The following is an 18,185-nucleotide window of genomic DNA, read 5'->3' as shown; positions in this document are numbered from 1 at the left end:
GGGAGGCAGATGTTGGTCCCATGGACGAGGATGATTGGCGAGAGGCCCTGGAATCCCCACGAGACACTGCCATCGCAATGAGGCTCAGGTTTATTCAATTTAAAATTCTCCACAGGGCTTATTTTACCCGTGAACGCCTCTGGAAGGCGGGACTGATTGAATCGTCGGAATGCCTGCGTTGTGGGATGGAGATGGGCTCGCTGCTTCATACGGTGTGGCTGTGTCCTGGGATAGCTGGCTTTTGGAGAGGTGTGTGGAATTGCCTGTCTGAGGTACTACACTGGGATCTACCCCGCACCCACCGGCTGGGATTGCTCCATATTCTTGCAGGAATGGGGGGGAATTGCTATAAGCGCCATCTATTGCTGTTGGGACTTGTATTAGCCAAAAGAGACCTAGCCAAGAGACCATGGAAAGACGAACGGGCACCTCCTTTGTGTGTATGGAAAGCGGGACTAGACTTCTGTATGGGTCTGGAGCGCCCGATCTTTGAAGCGCGAGGGTGCCCTCGCAAGCACTTTAAGATATGGAAAAGATGGGCCGATTACAGGGACTTGCCACTGGACCCCCCGATCGACCCCGAAGAGGAGCCCTAAGCTCCCCCATTGCATGGGCCTGTGTCTTGCGCCTTGGCGGATACACTATACTCACACAACGCTGTTTCCCCCTTTTTACACGTGCACAGGGTTAGGGTGGGACTGCGGGGTGGAATTAGTTGAGGGTGGTGGGGAGTTGGGATGGGATGGGGTGGGGGGTTGTTTCAAATAAATAAGATTTGTGATGATTTCATTTCGACCTTCGATCCTGCTAGATGTAATGTATCCAAATGCTTGGTGGTTTCTCCTGATTGTGGGGTGCCACATTGATTGCCTTGCTTGAATTCCTTAATAAAATCGGTTGTGAAAAAAAAAAATTTGGATTGGGAAGTGAAGAACAAATTTATTCGGATAATGCTTCCTCTTCCAACATTAAAAATAGTCAAGACAGGTAAAGATATACACTGTCTAATGGTGGAACGTGGTCAACATGTTTCAGCAATTCACGGCCATTATGCCTTGCTTTCTTCAGGACCTATTTGACGACTATGGCTACTGCAGCAAATGAATACCAAAACGTGTAATCAAATTGTGAAATAAATAAACAAATAGTGAATCAATAGACAGACTGGCACAAATATCACCTGGAACTCCTAGGTGCAATGTCCCGTCTCCTCTTACAATTTCAGTTATTCACCGAATTGTAAGGTGTGAAGACCTCACCCCACCTGGCAGCGGCTCAGGGCAAAAGTGAAGCACCGCTCTTTCAGTCGGTACTTCAAACCGGCATCTGTGCCGACTGGGGAGGGACCAATGGTCATCTGCTCGGCCCATTCCTGTTTGTGATAAGACATCTTGGTGTGTGTGTGTGTGGGGGTCTCTCACGGAACCCCAAATGATGACGGGCGGTTCCGAGTGGTGACTGATGGGTGTTCAAGACCATCCACAGGTTTGGCTTATCTTACTAGTTTTATAAGAGTCAGGGTGTAGCTGCTGGTATCAGTATCTAGTCCCAGTCCGAGTACACTTGCCACTATTTGACCCTCTGGTACCTTTGTTGTTATGAGTATACTGTAGGGAATGTATCCAGAGCTCGGTCGTTAAACTTTCCCTTGGGTCCCCTCCTAATTGTGTTTGTGTAGTTGTTCCGAAAAGTCTCCCCAAACTGCAGATTCAATTCAGTTCATGTGAGCCAGGCGCGTGCACATCACCAGCCACATCCCACACCATGCCTCGGCATCAGACTTGAAAGGAAGCCGCTCCCCCGCCCCACTCCGCGCAATGCCAGAGCTAGTTTTTCTCGCTTTTTATTTGGTGTTCTTTGCGGCCCATGCTTCATTCCACCTACCACTTTACACTGACTTGTTCACTTTCCTCCCATTTCTATCACCTTCCCTCAGTCTCCTCCTTCATGTATTCCTCTTTGTCAATCTCCGTCTCCCATTCTTCATCTTCGATGCATCTTTTATTTTCTTACATGCTTTGGTGTACTTTCTCCTTTCTTCCCCTTCCTCCATATTTTCTACAACTTCATCACCTGTATTCTCATATCTTCTTTATTACTGCCTTCCTTATTTGATTTCCTCTTCTTCATTCAACCTTCCTTGTTCTCGCTCCGGTTTTCTCTTTCTTACCTCATTCCTCGTTCTTTCCAACATTGCCCCATCCTCTTCAGTCTCTTTCTCTGTGCTTCTGCTTTTCTCTGTCTCTACTTCTGCTCATTATTTCTTGTGTCCCCAATGTGCAGCTTTCCAGCTTTATTCCTTCCATTCTCTTCTTTCTATCCTGTTGATCTTTCCCCTCTACTCCTTCCACCCTGCATGCCTGCCTCAACTGCTTCCTTCGTTTTCGCGCTTTATTTCCGTAGTCTGTATTCTGTCAATCCACTTCTGTTCTCCTCCCTCATAACCCCCTCCTCCGTTTATCCCTCTCTTCGCCCCTCCTCCTTCTTCCTTATCATATTATTTTCTTCCTCCTCTCCTTTCCTTCCTAGTCTTTCCCGCTCTTTCTTGCTTCCTTTGTTCCTCCGTCCCTGTCTGTGTCCAGCCCCCTCTCCCTGGTACCTCAGACCTTTCCAGCTGCCTCCCGACCACCCTGACAGTCGGGAGCTGGTGCCTGTGGGTACAGAGTCTGGCTTGGCGTGATTTATGCCATTGGTATAACAGCAGACACACTGCAGTCCATCACTGCAGTCCCCCCCCGATTAAAATTCAGCTCCGGCCCGACTGCAGCACTCCACAAAAGGAATATTCTACATAATTTCCGAAAATGCTTGTTTATCTGGTTTAAAAAGTGACCTTGTGTGATGTAACTAGTGTTCATTTAAAGCGCTGCAATACCTTCCGATAGGGTTCGCGCTAAATAAAAGTGCAGAAAAAACACAAGACAAATCGAACGCTTTAAAGCAAGAAAGGAACACCTCGGTGGGTGAATCACCCAGCTGGTGTCACAAGGCCCCCATAGGCAGAGCGGATATTTCTTGCCATCCCCACCTCTGCTCATTATCCAGAGGCTACCAGGCCTTACAGTAACACCTCGTCACCCAGAATACCCTCGGCCCCCCTCTCCAATCTCACACCTCAGCAAAGAGCCTTTGATCAGCATTAAACAGGCAAGTGCTCCCCCCTGGGGCGCTACCTCCGGGCATAAAACACATTATACACCACCTTGAGTGTACCCGTTCTTTGAGGTAGACAGTACCATATAGGAGAGGTGCAAAATAAGTGTATAATCTTGTTGTAAGCCTTTATTACTGCAGGACATAATCAGGGTTTCTTTGCTACAACAGCTTGAATTATATACAACACTACATTGGGCGCTAAAAACTGAGAAAAAAAAATCACATTGGAATGTTTAGAACCCAAACTGCTCAAATTTCCTCAAAACGTAACCATGAACAAATCAATTTACACTGGAAGAATACTGACGCATTTGCTGTGCTTAATACAAGCTTTAGTTTAATAAAAAAACGAAACTTAAAACCGGTTTGCCCATAGGCAATTAAAACAGAAGTGGAATGCATGCAGGGTGAACGAACTGCTCAACTTTGCGGAAAATTGTTCTTAAAGTCCACCAATGCAGTGTGCTAAAGTGTTTGGTCTTTCAGGGCAGTTTCTCAACTACTTTTCATCAGTGGTTGTTAAGTCCCCAGAGTAATCATTTGGGTCAGCAGCATCATCCGCATCTGCACTTTCTGCCTCCACATTATCTGCTCCTCATTTTCATCGTTTTCACCATCAATGTCCTCCTTTTCGTTTTGGTCATTGTCTTCATCATTCGCATCAGTTGTTTCCTCAACTACCGATTCTCCCGTTTGTTCAACGATTTCAAAGGGATTCTCACCCTAAAAGTAAACACAAGTTTTAAACCATCTTTAGCAAAATTCTCAAGAACAAATGCACACCAACTATTACAAAAGTAACAGCAAAAGTCTTGTGTACAGTGCAAGTAAAGAAATCAGATTTCAGATCACAAAAAAGCAGAAAGAATATATTATTAGAAAAGGCATCTTACAACGGGGAGAACATATGCAGGACTTCTAAATTTTAGAGTATGTCCAGACAGACCATAGGATGGAAAAATCCATGCCAGGTCTATGAACGCCCATGAGCTCCGAGGAGTCCTTGTACAGAGGGGGCGATGACTGGAATATTGAGGGTGGGCATCACATTTCCAAGAAATTCATTTCCTGCGAAACTACAATTTTTTGGGTGAAACTCAGTACGGAAGAAGTGTTATTTGCAAAGCTGAGGAAGGAGTACACAGATCTGAACATTCAATATGCAGTGTGAGCCCTGGTGGCAGGAAGGGTGCAAGTGCATCCACAGCATTACAGGCTGCAAGCTAATTGTTGATAGTAACTAACTTATCCGTTTGCAGCATGTGTACCTGTTTAATTTAATTAATGATTTTATTTAATGTGTATAGCGCTTGAATCACCCCCAGGGGGGTATCTCAGCGCTTGGAAGCACAGCATAGGTCATGGGTACTCACAAACGTTCTCTCAGGGGCCAAATTTACACTGTGGTTTGTGCCTGAGGGCCGCACCAGTGGGGTCAGTGGGGTGTAGTGTAGTTCCTATATTCCCAATAGGCTCTGAGCATTGGAATAATATCTTCAATAGTATAGACGTAGGACAGAGGGTAACTAGGTCTTCTACGGACTATATTAGACTTAAATTTTGTGTGCCAGCTAGCTCAGAGTTCACTAGAAACTTTCTCGAATAGGCGAGGAGGATTTTAACCTCCCTGGATAGACAAGAAGGGATTTAGTTTCTGACAACCATAGAACATGACAACTTTGCTCTCCCTGATCAAGAGTACATCTCTAGAGTCGTGTGAAAACAAAAGACAGCTATTTTACTCAGTCAATACGTGCATTCTTAGTTTCACCAGATTGTAGAGAAAAAAAGAGACGGGCGTTTTCAATAAAAGGTGTTATTTATTGATCAGTCTCTTTTCTCATACAAGAGAAATGAATCGCTACAATTGCAATACTTAGGGTTAAGTAGAATGCATATAGTAAAAGCAGGATTATAAAATAATACTGTAAAAGCATTGATATGGTTTCTTAGCCATATGATACTTTAAAATGGATAAAAGATATACATACATATATACATTGACTAATCGTCAATGGTGCTTCTAACTACACCTACCCCGGTGTACCTGACCTAAGCCTAATACGTGGGAGGGAGTAAGTAAGTAGCAGTTTAAGTTAAGTTTGTTTTGCCAAGAATCTGACTCAAGAATTCTCTATACGGTTTTAGTCAGTTCAGTACTTGGGATTTAGAATGCTGGAGGGCTGGTATCTCTCTCTCAGGACTCGGTATCCCAGTCACCCACGAGGGCAAGCTGAAAACGCACCAGGACTTGACTGTTGGGTTGTTTAGGATACTTGTAGCAATGAGTACGCTCTCCCTTTTTATTTGTTCCTTGTAAGCCTGGAATTTTTTTTAGATAAATAAACGTTAATTTATACACATACTGCTAGTTCAACTACAATAACTTGGTTGGAACCTAGAAGAGAAGGCCTTCAATGTGGACAGAAACCCTTTAGAAACTACTCTGCCACCAGGGTGTGCCAGATAAGCGTTTAAAAAACACCAGGGACTCTTATTAGGGAATGACCCGCAATCTCGCTCCCTCCACAAGCAAGCAATCAAACCCCACCAAGCAGGTCGTGACCTGAAACCCTCAAGGGAAAAGAGCACAGCCAAGAGACAAGGCGAGCAGGACTCCAAGGCAGACTGCAAGGCAACGGGTTACACCGAGTCTGATTGAATGGTTTGAAAAACCTCTGGTAGATTTTCTGAAGACAAATAAAAAAACATTGTCATTTACAATGCAAATAGATCAAAGTCTCTCAAATGCGAGACCTTTGACGCACTCGTGCTTTAGCTGTAAACATCGTAAGATAAAGACAAGGAGGTGCAATTGCTTCAAAAGCAAAGCTATATAAAATAAGCATTTGCAATGCAATAGGTCTCGCAGCATTTAAGTTTGAGTTACTGGCATTGTAAAGGACAATGTTTTGCATAAATTCTTTTTTGGTGTCCGTGTGTGCATGGCAGTGGTGGTGTGTGTGTGCATGGCAGTGGTGGTGCAGAGATGCAAATCAAAGTATCATGAAACAGCAGCCTCTGAATTTAATGGAATGTCGGCAGATAACAGAACATAGCCAGAGATGAACTGCCAGCAGTGTTTGGTCCACCAGCCATGTTTAGAGGCAATGTATTCAGGTTTACTCAAGAGAAGTGCCTTGTAGCTCACACAACACACTTCGAGGTGGATTATGAAATGGAGAGGGAACTCATGTAATTATTTCAAAGAAGGGCAAACAAGCTCACATTGTCTGTTGTTGGCGATTAGAAAAGCGACCGCGTAAGAGAAACTTTGACAGGTGTTAATGAGAACTGTGGGAGAGTAGTGTGGGGCCTCATTGGGCAAATGATAAGACAAGTTCCTGGAACGTGAACCACAAATGTTTAAGATGAAGGGCAAGCTTTATAATGTGCTTTAATGTAAGCTGGGACTCAGAAGTCTGTGCTCTTTTCTGGACATGCCCTTTGAAGGACACAGATTGGTCAATGAGAGAGCCGAAGGATTTGGAAAAAAATGAAATAGGGAGAAGAGGCCATCCAATTCCAAAGACATGCCCTTCACATTGACAAAGCCTTTATTTTGAGATACCCATAATTAATATTATAACCACCACACTGCCCAATTATTTCAACTATCAAACCAATGCCAAGGTGTTGGCGATGTGAAGGTCTGTAATTGTTAATGACGTGATGGATTGCACTGACATTCATATAGAGCCACTCTCACACAGACAGAGCGCCCCACACAGACAGAGCGCCCCACACAGACAGAGCGCCCCACACAGACAGAGCGCCCCACACAGACAGAGCGCCCCACACAGACAGAGCGCCCCACACAGACAGAGCGCCCCACACAGACAGAGCGCCCCACACAGACAGAGCGCCCCACACAGACACAGCCGCGCACACAGACACAGCCGCGCACACAGACACAGCCGCGCACACAGACACAGCCGCGCACACAGACACAGCCGCGCACACAGACACACACAGACACAGCCACACACACACACAGACACACAGACACACACACAGACACAGCCACACACACACACAGACACAGCCACACACACAGACACAGCCACACACACACAGACACAGCCACACACACAGACACAGCCACACACACACAGACACAGCCACACACACACAGACACAGCCACACAAACACAGACACAGCCACACAGACACAGACACAGCCACACACACACAGACACAGCCACACACACACACAGCCACACACACACACAGCCACACACACACACAGCCACACACACACACAGCCACACACACACACACACACACAGCCACACACACACACAGCCACACACACACACAGCCACACACACACACAGCCACACACACACACAGCCACACACACACACAGCCACACACACAGCCACACACACACACACACACAGACACAGCCACACACACAGACACAGCCACACACACAGACACAGCCACACACACAGACACAGCCACAGCCACACACACAGACACAGCCACACACACAGACACAGCCACAGCCACACACAGACACAGCCACAGCCACACACAGACACAGCCACAGCCACAGCCACACACAGACACAGCCACAGCCACACACAGACACAGCCACAGCCACACACACAGACACAGCCACACACACAGACACAGCCACACACACAGACACAGCCACACACACAGACACAGCCACACACACAGACACAGCCACACACACAGACACAGCCACACACACAGACACAGCCACACACACATCTTCTCACCTGCACAATGGAAAGGACAAAAATGCACACAGGCTTCGATCAAACACCTTCCAGATTAACTGCCCAGAATGCAGCAGCACGCACAGCTTCAGACCCAGCACTTACCCACCAAATACACTTCCGCCACAGAAGCAGCACTGGCTGATGAGACTAGCCAGCCACCAGGGTAAAACCAGACAGAGCAGATGTTCTGAAGTGGCCGCTACCCACAAGACAAGGAGGCCACCAATTTCCAGGACATGGCTCACCAAGACTAACTATTAGTCAGTCAAAGCTCTAGCCTGTAGAAGGGGCAATCCAAAAACCACTTGTAACCCAACCGTGTCCCCGTCCTCCCTCGCCCCAAAAGAATGTACAGTTAAATGAGATTGATAGGACACTTTGTTAGGCTGAAACAGGGCACATTAACTGTAATATCCAGACGCGGGTAGAAATCTAAGCTCGGAATCAGAAAGGGGGGCCCTGAACACTGCAGGGGGGCTGGGGAGTTCAGCAGTCAATTATACTCTGCCTTGAAAATAGTACTGTGCCAAAATGGCCTCTTACCCAGAGTGACTAGTACATGTCGCAACTCAGCGCCCATCACAGAGCCATTGGCTTCTTTGTCGAAGACCCTCAGCCCCTCCACAAAGTCATCGTAGGTACCCTAGTCCTTGTTCTTCGCAATTGTCTGCAGCATGGGCAAGAACTCGTCAAAGCCAATCATCTTGGTGTTAAGCTCTGGGAAAGAGAGAAGAGTTCAGAGGAGCAGTCACCGGCTGCAGCAGCGTGCCAGGCTGGCGAGTACACATTAACAGTGACAAACTTTAAACAATGTGATCGTCCAAGTTCCCCAAAACCCCCCTACCACCTCCAGTCAGGTTTTTGTCCCATCCCAGACTGCCAATGAATATTACTGATATGGTCCATCTATCAACTGTGAACGAGGCAGAGATCTCCAATTCAATGTGTGGCACAGGGTAAGAGCTGAGGGCAGAGGGGTAAGAGCTGAGGGGTAAGAGCTGAGGGCACAGGGGTAAGAGCTGAGGGCACAGGGGTAAGAGCTGAGGGCACAGGGGTAAGAGCTGAGGGCACAGGGGTAAGAGCTGAGGGCACAGGGGTAAGAGCTGAGGGCACAGGGGTAAGAGCTGAGGGCACAGGTGTAAGAGCTGAGGGCACAGGTGTAAGAGCTGAGGGCACAGGTGTAAGAGCTGAGGGCACAGGTGTAAGAGCTGAGGGCACAGGTAAGAGCTGAGGGCACAGGTAAGAGCTGAGGGCACAGGTAAGAGCTGAGGGCACAGGTAAGAGCTGATCTGCCACGATTGTCACATTTTATGTAATATCCTAAATCAGATACAAGCAACACGTTGCGTCCAAGTGAAAGGGGCCCATTAGACTCTAATGGAAGCCTAAGGTTTAGTAATAATAGCCAACTAGGATATAGTGAGCACTTCTGACTTGCCCCCTAGGTTCAATGCACCACAGACCTAATAAGCCCCTGGGTCTCATCGTAACAGACTTTGCACTCTGAAATACACCTTAAAATGTAGCTCCTTCAGATTCACCCAAGTTAATTTTCAACTGGGGGGTGCTCTGGTCCACGGATGAGTGGCGTGTGCTCAGATCCAGGGGTGAGTGGCGGGTGCTCTGGCCAGGGGTGCGTGGCGGGTGCTCTGGCCAGGGGTGCGTGGCGGGTGCTCTGGTTCAGGGGTGCGTGGCGGGTGCTCAGATCTAGGGGTGAGTGGGGGTACTCTGGTCCAGGGGTGAGTGGCGGGTGCTCAGGTCCAGGGCTGAGTGGCGGGTGCTCAGGTCCAGGGCTGAGTGGCGGGTGCTCAGGTCCAGGGCTGAGTGGCGGGTGCTCAGGTCCAGGGCTGAGTGGCGGGTGCTCAGGTCCAGGGCTGAGTGGCGGGTGCTCAGGTCCAGGGCTGAGTGGCGGGTGCTCAGGTCCAGGGCTGAGTGGCGGGTGCTCAGGTCCAGGGCTGAGTGGCGGGTGCTCAGGTCCAGGGCTGAGTGGCGGGTGCTCAGGTCCAGGGCTGAGTGGCGGGTGCTCAGGTCCAGGGCTGAGTGGCGGGTGCTCAGGTCCAGGGCTGAGTGGCGGGTGCTCAGGTCCAGGGCTGAGTGGCGGGTGCTCAGGTCCAGGGCTGAGTGGCGGGTGCTCAGGTCCAGGGCTGAGTGGCGGGTGCTCAGGTCCAGGGCTGAGTGGCGGGTGCTCAGGTCCAGGGGTGAGTAGCGGGTGCTCAGGTCCAGGGGTGAGTAGCGGGTGCTCAGGTCCAGGGGTGAGTAGCGGGTGCTCAGGTCCAGGGGTGAGTAGCGGGTGCTCAGGTCCAGGGGTGAGTAGCGGGTGCTCAGGTCCAGGGGTGAGTAGCGGGTGCTCAGATCTAGGGGTGAGTAGGGGTACTCTGGTCCAGGGGTGAGAGGCGAAACCTACAAAACAGAAGCTGTCTATCTAGAAACATACCTTTTTTGACCGCATTGCCATTTGATCCAGGTTTTCTCAATTTAGGTTTTTTGTCGACAAACGCCCCTCCAATGGGTTTATTAAGCGATTGCATCATCTTTCTTTTCATCCACCTTCCAGCAGGCCGACCAAATACCAGATTTGTCTGGTAGTCGACAACAATTCCAGGTCTCTGCATACCGCCATAATCCTGCAAATTGATAACATAAAATTAGCAGAGAGTATGCAGATAAGGCAAGTTACATGGTGTGCAAAAATGTGTTAACAGTTTTATAATAATGGCAGGCATAATCCAAGAACCAATGTTGGGTGGTCAAGGAATTCGTCGGCTAAGCAGCAATTGTTGCCATTCTGGTAGGTGTAGATACTTCTTGGCTACAATTCTGAAAACTGCAGTAAGGACACTGCTGTACAGGTTTTCATTTGCATTAGTGAGCTTGAGAAATAAAGAAGATAAAATGCTTATAAACATGTGTGTGGTTGTGTCTGGTTGCGCGTGTGGTTTGGTTGTGTGTGGTGTGGTTGTGTCTGAGAGAACCGGGAGTTAGAGAAGGAGGCGGGGTGAAAGAGAAAAGCAGATAAGCACAGTAAAAGAGAACAGGGAGTTAAAGAAGGAGGTGTGGTGGAAGAGAGCAGCAGATCAGCACGTGAGAAGAGAAGAGAACAGGGAGTTAGAGAAGGAGGCGGGGTGGAAGAGAGCAGCAGTTCAGCATGTGAGATGACAAGAGAACAGGGAGTTAGAGAAGGAGGCAGGGTGGAAGAGAGCAGCAGTTCAGCACGTGAGATGACAAGAGAACAGGGAGTTAGAGAAGGAGGCAGGGTGGAAGAGAGCAGCAGATCAGCACTTGAGAAGAGAAGAGAACAGGGCGCTAGAGAGAGGGAGGGCGATAGAGAGAGATGGGAGGGCGATAGAGAGAGAGAGAGAGGGCGATAGAGAGAGAGAGGGCGATAGAGAGAGAGAGGGCGATAGAGAGAGAGAGGGCGATAGAGAGAGAGAGGGCGATAGAGAGAGAGAGGGCGATAGAGAGAGAGAGGGCGATAGAGAGAGAGAGGGCGATAGAGAGAGGGAGAGAGGGCGATAGAGAGAGGGAGAGAGGGCGATAGAGAGAGGGAGAGAGGGCGATAGAGAGAGGGAGAGAGGGCGATAGAGAGAGGGAGAGAGGGCGATAGAGAGAGGGAGAGAGGGCGATAGAGAGAGGGAGAGAGGGCGATAGAGAGAGGGAGAGAGGGCGATAGAGAGAGGGAGAGAGGGCGATAGAGGGAGGGAGAGAGGGCGATAGAGGGAGGGAGAGAGGGCGAGAGAGGGAGAGAGGGCGATAGAGAGAGGGAGGGCGATAGAGAGAGGGAGAGAGGGCGATAGGGAGAGAGGGCGATAGAGAGAGGGAGAGAGGGCGATAGAGAGAGGGAGAGAGGGCGATAGAGAGAGGGAGAGAGGGCGATAGAGAGAGGGAGAGAGGGCGATAGAGAGAGAGGGCGATAGAGAGAGAGAGAGGGCGATAGAGAGAGAGAGAGGGCGATAGAGAGAGAGAGAGGGCGATAGAGAGAGAGAGAGGGCGATAGAGAGAGAGAGAGGGCGATAGAGAGAGAGAGGGCGAGAGGGGGAGAGAGGGCGATAGAGAGGGGGAGAGAGGGCGATAGAGAGAGCGATAGAGGGAGAGAGGGCGATAGAGAGAGAGAGAGAGCGATAGAGAGAGAGAGAGGGCGATAGAGAGAGAGGGGGCGATAGAGAGAGAGAGAGAGAGAGGGCAATAGAGAGAGAGAGAGAGGGCGATAGAAAGAGAGGGCGATAGAGAGACCCCCAATTCTACTACTCTCTTGTAGCCCAACAAACAAATCATCAGAAAATGAAGCAGAGTTGAGGGGCATGCCAGGTAGAGATCCATGCCACACAAGCGTCCGGTGGGGATGTATGGCATAATTACAGCACCAGGACTCCTCAGCGACCTATCATATTCAGAACACTGGTACTCACAACAGCAAGGAGGTAGGGAGACGGTGGGACGGTAACTACTTCACACAAGTCTGTCTTCGTTTTGAACAAGAGATCGGCTTCTTTTTAGACAAGCAACCATCCTCAACTTGTCCCAAGTACAATATCACTCCTAATTGGAGTCCAAGGAGAAATAAAGTTGGTTGTGTCTCGGTTGCAAATTCGCAACCTTGACCGCCCCCCAAACTTGGGGGCTTATTTACAAGCCCCTTGCGCCACTTTTGCGTCATTTTTAACATAGGAAAAGTGACGCAAAAGTGGCGCAAGGGGCTTTTAAATCTGTCCCTTGGTATTTAAGTCACCTGCACTTCTGTTGAACGTTGTAATACCTAAGAAAGGAATTCTACTCTAATATGAATTAAAATCTCCAGAGCTGATGCCGCAGCCATTCCTTTGAAGGGGAGGCTGAGGTCAGTCAGGAGAGCTGCTGGTTGCGCCCGGTGCCGCCTGCACAGCCAGTGACCGTAGCCGGTGCGTCGGACCCTGGCTCCCCGCTTCCCACAGGCCCCTCCCGGCGCGGCGCCGCTGCACTCACCGGTGTCCAGACGCACTACCTGGGGCAGCCGCCAGCCTGTAGGAGCTGATGAGCTGGTCCAGGGCCAGCGAGGCCGAACTCCAGTGCACCTCCTTGAGCGGGGGCACGGCGGCGGCGGGCTCCATGCTCACGGGCGGGGGTCGGCGGAGAGGTGGCGGCAGCCCCGGGCTCCCCCGTCAGCCGCAGCGGGACATGCTGCTGCTGCTGCCGCCGGTCAAAGCAGGGTCGCCTCAGGCGCGTCCGCCCGCAGCGCTGCCCCTCTGCCGCCGAGGCTGCCTCTGGTAGGAAGCGCCATCGCAGCGCCTGCCAGAGCTGACTAATCACAGCGGCGGAGGAGCTCGCGCGCGCGACGGGCAACATAGAACTGGCCCCACCCACACTTGCGTAAATGTGTGCACAAACAGGGGGTACAGTCCCTGATGGGCGGGGTAGTGAGACGTCATGAAAATTAAAATGCGCATGCGCACCATTAGTGCGCATGCGCACAACGATGAGGGGACACTGCCACATGGGGGACAGTGGATTATAGAACACCGGCACTGAATTCTCAACACTGGCACTTATGACAATCCACCAAGGTTTGTGTAATTTTGGGATGAGCACAACAGAGAGCACTACCTGATTACCCAATAGGCAGGACCACTGGAATTATGCTGCAGGAGAGGGACAAATTATGCAGCACGAAAAGTCAAATTATGTGGCATCATGCTGCACATTTTGTAATGGTATAACTTCTTTATTTCGTCATTTTGAAACTTGGTAACACTGTCTGGGCATTGGTTGCACCTCATTAGTAACAGTTTAGAAATAAGCAACAAAAAGGAGACCAGACCACATTTGCAAAGGGCATTCCTCTGCCCTGCAACACATGTTGCTGCATTTTTAGTAACTTTTGAAAAATTTGAGCTAGAAACACATTTTATGCGGCAGATGATGGATTTTTTTGCAAATGTGGCAAATCTATAATTATGTGAAAGTCTCTGCGGCCGCACAATGGCATTATTCCAGTGGCCCTGCTTGTAGGCCCAATAGGCCAATCCGACCCTGACTACTACTGTGACTCAACTTTATTTTTGCTGAAATCCTTCTTATTCTTCAAGACCAAAAGGGAAGTAGGAGTAAGTGCCTTATAACTGAAATCAACAGGGAGTTCCAGCCAGTGCATTTTAACTTCTCAAAGCGTCTGACGCTAGAGGAGCTATATGAGTCATTTGATTGATTTCACTGTCAACAAGCCAACACCCTTAGAGTTAAAAAGAATAATATTGAGGTATCTGGAAGACAGAAATGTATTGCAACAATTTTCATTTGCAGGACCATGAAAACATATCTGCCTTTTTTTTCTTTATGCATATATGTATGTGATGGCAATTGTGAAGGGTGAACCTAGCTGTAAAGCAACAGTGTGCGGATTATGAGGTTTGTTAGTAGTAAATAGCTGTGGTTCAAGTGCTGCTTAGAATGATAGCTTCTTTTGTAGTATATTAGGTAAATGAGTAATAATCTTGGAATGAAGGAAATGTATAACTTTTGGAAAAATCATGAAGTGAGGGCCCATGTTGCTTTTCCGAATTGATCATTCTTACACCCATTGTGGTGGCGTTGGTGTGGATATTAAGGAGCTTGCCATGCTCCTTCAGAAAGTTTTATGCGTTGGAACAAGCTTGCAGGCTGAGTCTTACCGTGGCCCTTCTAAATCTAACCATACCATTATAGCAGACATCCACATGTTGGGATCCGTTCTTTGTAGCCCCTTAGCTGACTTAAATGGATGCGGCTGCAGGAAGAAAGTTAACAACTGCACAAATTAGTTAATATGGCATTCTTCCGCCGCTTTTTCTTGAAATCACCATAGAAACTACCTTCTTTTTTTTAAATAACAGTGTACACTAAATGGATTAACAAAATCTGTGACTCATTCACCCTTCTGTGTGAGGTTATTGTCAACAGAAAATATATTGAGAGTGAGATAATTCACTTCCTAGTTTTGTAAACACTCAAACCAAAGAGCCAGTACGTTCAAGGCCCTCTTGAAGAGGGTTTACTTTTCACTGTGTCTCATAGAAACTGAGAAGCGTAGGGAAACTCAAGCAACAAGGGCTCTTAGGGCTTCCTCATAAAGGTAGATAAAGCTGGTATTTACATTGGAGTCTTACAACCTTCCCTTCGTCGAGTGTAATGCACAATTCAAAATAGCAGACAAAAGCTAACAGTGTTTCAAGATGTCCCAGAACCCATCAGTGGTAAAATCTCAACCTTTTTTACAATCTTGAAATATATCAGTCTTCCACTCTTCCTATCAACAATCGGGCTCATCCCGTATTTTAATTCGTGTATGAGTTCTTTCGCCCTTTTCATCAAGTATATTTCATTTACCAGTAGTCCTGAATCAGAGGAAAGCCTGCGATTTCCCCAGTTTGATTTTATTTTCCCCTCCTGTTTTTGGATTACGCTGAGAAGTGCCGCAGCTTGACCATGCCCCCGGATACGCCCATCTTCAAGATGGGCTACTTAAACACTGACAACGCGCCTCCGTGCAGCCTTGTGAGGTCAAGGTCGGTGTGCCACACTGATTTTATTTCTTTGCATTAGCACTCAGGTGCTGTTTTTAGTAGGTGCCTGGCTCCTATGGGGCTGCCATATTGAATCGACCTCATCCCGAGTTTTAATTTATTTATGAGTTCTTTCTCCCATTTCATTGGGTATATTCAGGGCTTTAAGTGGGAAAAAACTGGGGGATGCTCTAAAAGGGGTGTGGCAAATTTCTTAAAGGTGTGTGGCCTATCCGAGTAGGGGGGTGGTCTAAATCACAATATTGTAACAATATTTTCGAATTCTTGGGAACCAGTGGCGCTCAATATTTGCCTTGATTTTCCTTCAGAGGGCTGTTCAATCTTTTCTACGCATACGCAGTGCTTTCTATGAGGGTGATTTACTACCCCATATATGAATCAATAAACAGAACAAGTCAGCATTGGCAGTGAGAGTGTTTTGAAAAAGATGAATGGCACTTTGCGGCGGAATGAGAAAGCTGCGGGAAGGGGATTAAAAAAAACGTCCATTAAAATACTCACGTTGCGGGCTTGCAGGCTGGGAGGGCAAGTCTTGTGTGGCTTCAGAAGGATCCTGGCTGAGGCAGCTCTGATGCGGAGGCAGGGTCCCGACAGTGCTGGTAGTAGGGTGACCAACTGGCATAGGTGCAAATTCAGGACAGTGAGAGTAAAAATTCAGGACAAAGGGTCCAAATTCAGGACAAAAATTCAGGACAAAAGGTCAAAATTCAGGACAAAACTTCGGGACAAAAGGTAAGTTTTACAGACACGTCAGAGGTGGTCGCGCAATAGTATATAAGTCAGTAAATAGACAACCATCTAAGTACAAGTCAAAATAGGTTTATAATAGGTTGAGACAATCATGTACTTCATGGTTTTTCAGTATGGCCGCAGCTTGCTACCTTAGACAATTCAAAATTCGCATCTCACTCCAGTAGGTACATTAGTCACCAGACAATGGTGAACCACACCTGAATATAAGTGAGGCCGCTTTTATTGTTGATTGAAAACTACTGGATATACAAGGAACTTTGCAGTGCCAGCCCCCAGTAAAAAAAACGCCCCCCCCCCTACTTTCCAGCCTCCCAGGGAAACACCCGATGCCCGGTCCGGCCAGTCGTGCCTTGCTACCACCCTTCAATGGTGCCCCTCATATTCACTTAGACCATCTCTCATGTGTATTTAATTTCTCTTATAGTGCTACTCATCCCAAGTATGTAGGGCAGGGTGTCGGAGTGCATTACATCACACACACATTATATAGAGACAATGACTCATATTAAACTGAAAGTCAATGTATAGGAAATGTTACTTAAGATAATGGGTGCTACAAGGTGTAATCATTCTTTTATCTATCATTCAGTCTTTCACCATTCATTCTGTCCTTCCATCTATGTGCCCCATTATATCCAAACATATTCAACTATTTGCAAACCTATCATCCATCATTTTACTCATCCATCCCTCCATCCACCCTTTCACTCATCCATCCATTATTCATCTACCCACCCTTTCACCCCATCCATCCGTACAGTCATCCATCCACTCGTTTACCCATTCATCTATTCACTCATCCATCCAGCCATTTACCCTTTCACCCATCCAGCCATTCATTCATTCACTTACTCATCCATCAACCCAGTCACTTATCCTTCCACCCATTCACCCTTTCAGTCATTTATCCTCCCTTTCTCTCTCCATCCCCCTTTCACTTATCCATCCATCCATCCATCCATCATCCACCCATCCTTCTACTCATCCATTCATTTATTCCATCCATTGATCCTATTACTCATCCATCCTTTCACTCATCCATCCATCCGTTCTCTCATCCATCCACCCTTTCACTTCTTCACTCATCTATTCACCCCTTTGTCCATCTACCCTCTTTCACTCATCCATCCATTCACCCTTTCACTTATCAATTCAATCCATCCATCCTTTCACTCATCTATCCACCCATTCATTCACCCATCATCTAAGCTTTCACTCATCCATCCACCCTTTCATACACCCAACCACCGTTTTACCCATCCATCTACCCTTCCACCCATACATCCATTTACCTTTTCCCTCATCCATACCTCTACTCATCCATCCATCCTTTCTTTTATCTATCCATTCACCCTTTCATTCATCCATTCATCCTTTCAGTAATCCATCCAGCCATTCACACATTCCTTCACTTATTTACTCACCCACCTTTTCACATTATGAGCTGCGCCTTTGTCTGCAGAGTTGCAGATAGCAGAGGCCCATCAAGAAATTCACCTAGCTATAGTTCCTAAAGCAAGGGGTGGGGTGCGGTGGGGGAAAGTTCACTATGCCCCTGCACATAGGCAGTCTTAAAACGTAGAAGTCATGAGTCATGCATGGTGCACAGTGCCATGATGTGAGGTGACTGTGACATGGTGTTCTTTCCAGGGCTTTAAGTGGTGTAAAAAAACTGGGGGGTCTCTTCAAAGGGGTGTTCGATGTAATTAACCACATGCGCGCTATCGGTTTTCCCGCTGCGCGCTGCGATTTTGAAAGTCCCGTGTTACGTGACAAGGTCAGCTCGTCACACGCGCAGCGCAGGTAACGCCCATGACGAGCTGACCTTGTCACGAGCGTGGAAGGGGTTAAGGATGTAGTTTAAAACACCTAGGCTAAAAATCAGCGCTTGCATAGTGTTCCACCCGACTGGTATTATGTTGTTTATGTCATTGCATCCAGATATATATATAAAACAGCAAGTATCATTACACCAACAAAAACCAGGACT

General features: G+C 47.9%; 1 long non-coding RNA gene across 1 annotated transcript; it reads right to left on the bottom strand.

Moving 5' to 3' along the window:
* Window positions 1-3,261: 3,261 nt before the first annotated feature.
* On the bottom strand, window positions 3,262-13,242 carry LOC144822776 (uncharacterized). Its single transcript, XR_013608685.1, has 4 exons — window positions 12,870-13,242; window positions 10,345-10,534; window positions 8,454-8,627; window positions 3,262-3,879 (listed from the first exon to the last, which is right to left on the bottom strand). It is a non-coding gene; the product is annotated as an uncharacterized LOC144822776 (long non-coding RNA).
* Between the last annotated feature and the right edge of the window lie 4,943 nt (window positions 13,243-18,185).

This window comes from Lissotriton helveticus, chromosome 3_1, assembly GCF_964261635.1.
Source record: "Lissotriton helveticus chromosome 3_1, aLisHel1.1, whole genome shotgun sequence".
In the NCBI taxonomy this organism is placed as follows: Eukaryota; Metazoa; Chordata; class Amphibia; order Caudata; family Salamandridae; genus Lissotriton; species Lissotriton helveticus.
The sequence above is the reverse complement of the archived record's forward strand: the minus strand, read 5'-3'. Positions and strand labels throughout refer to the sequence as shown.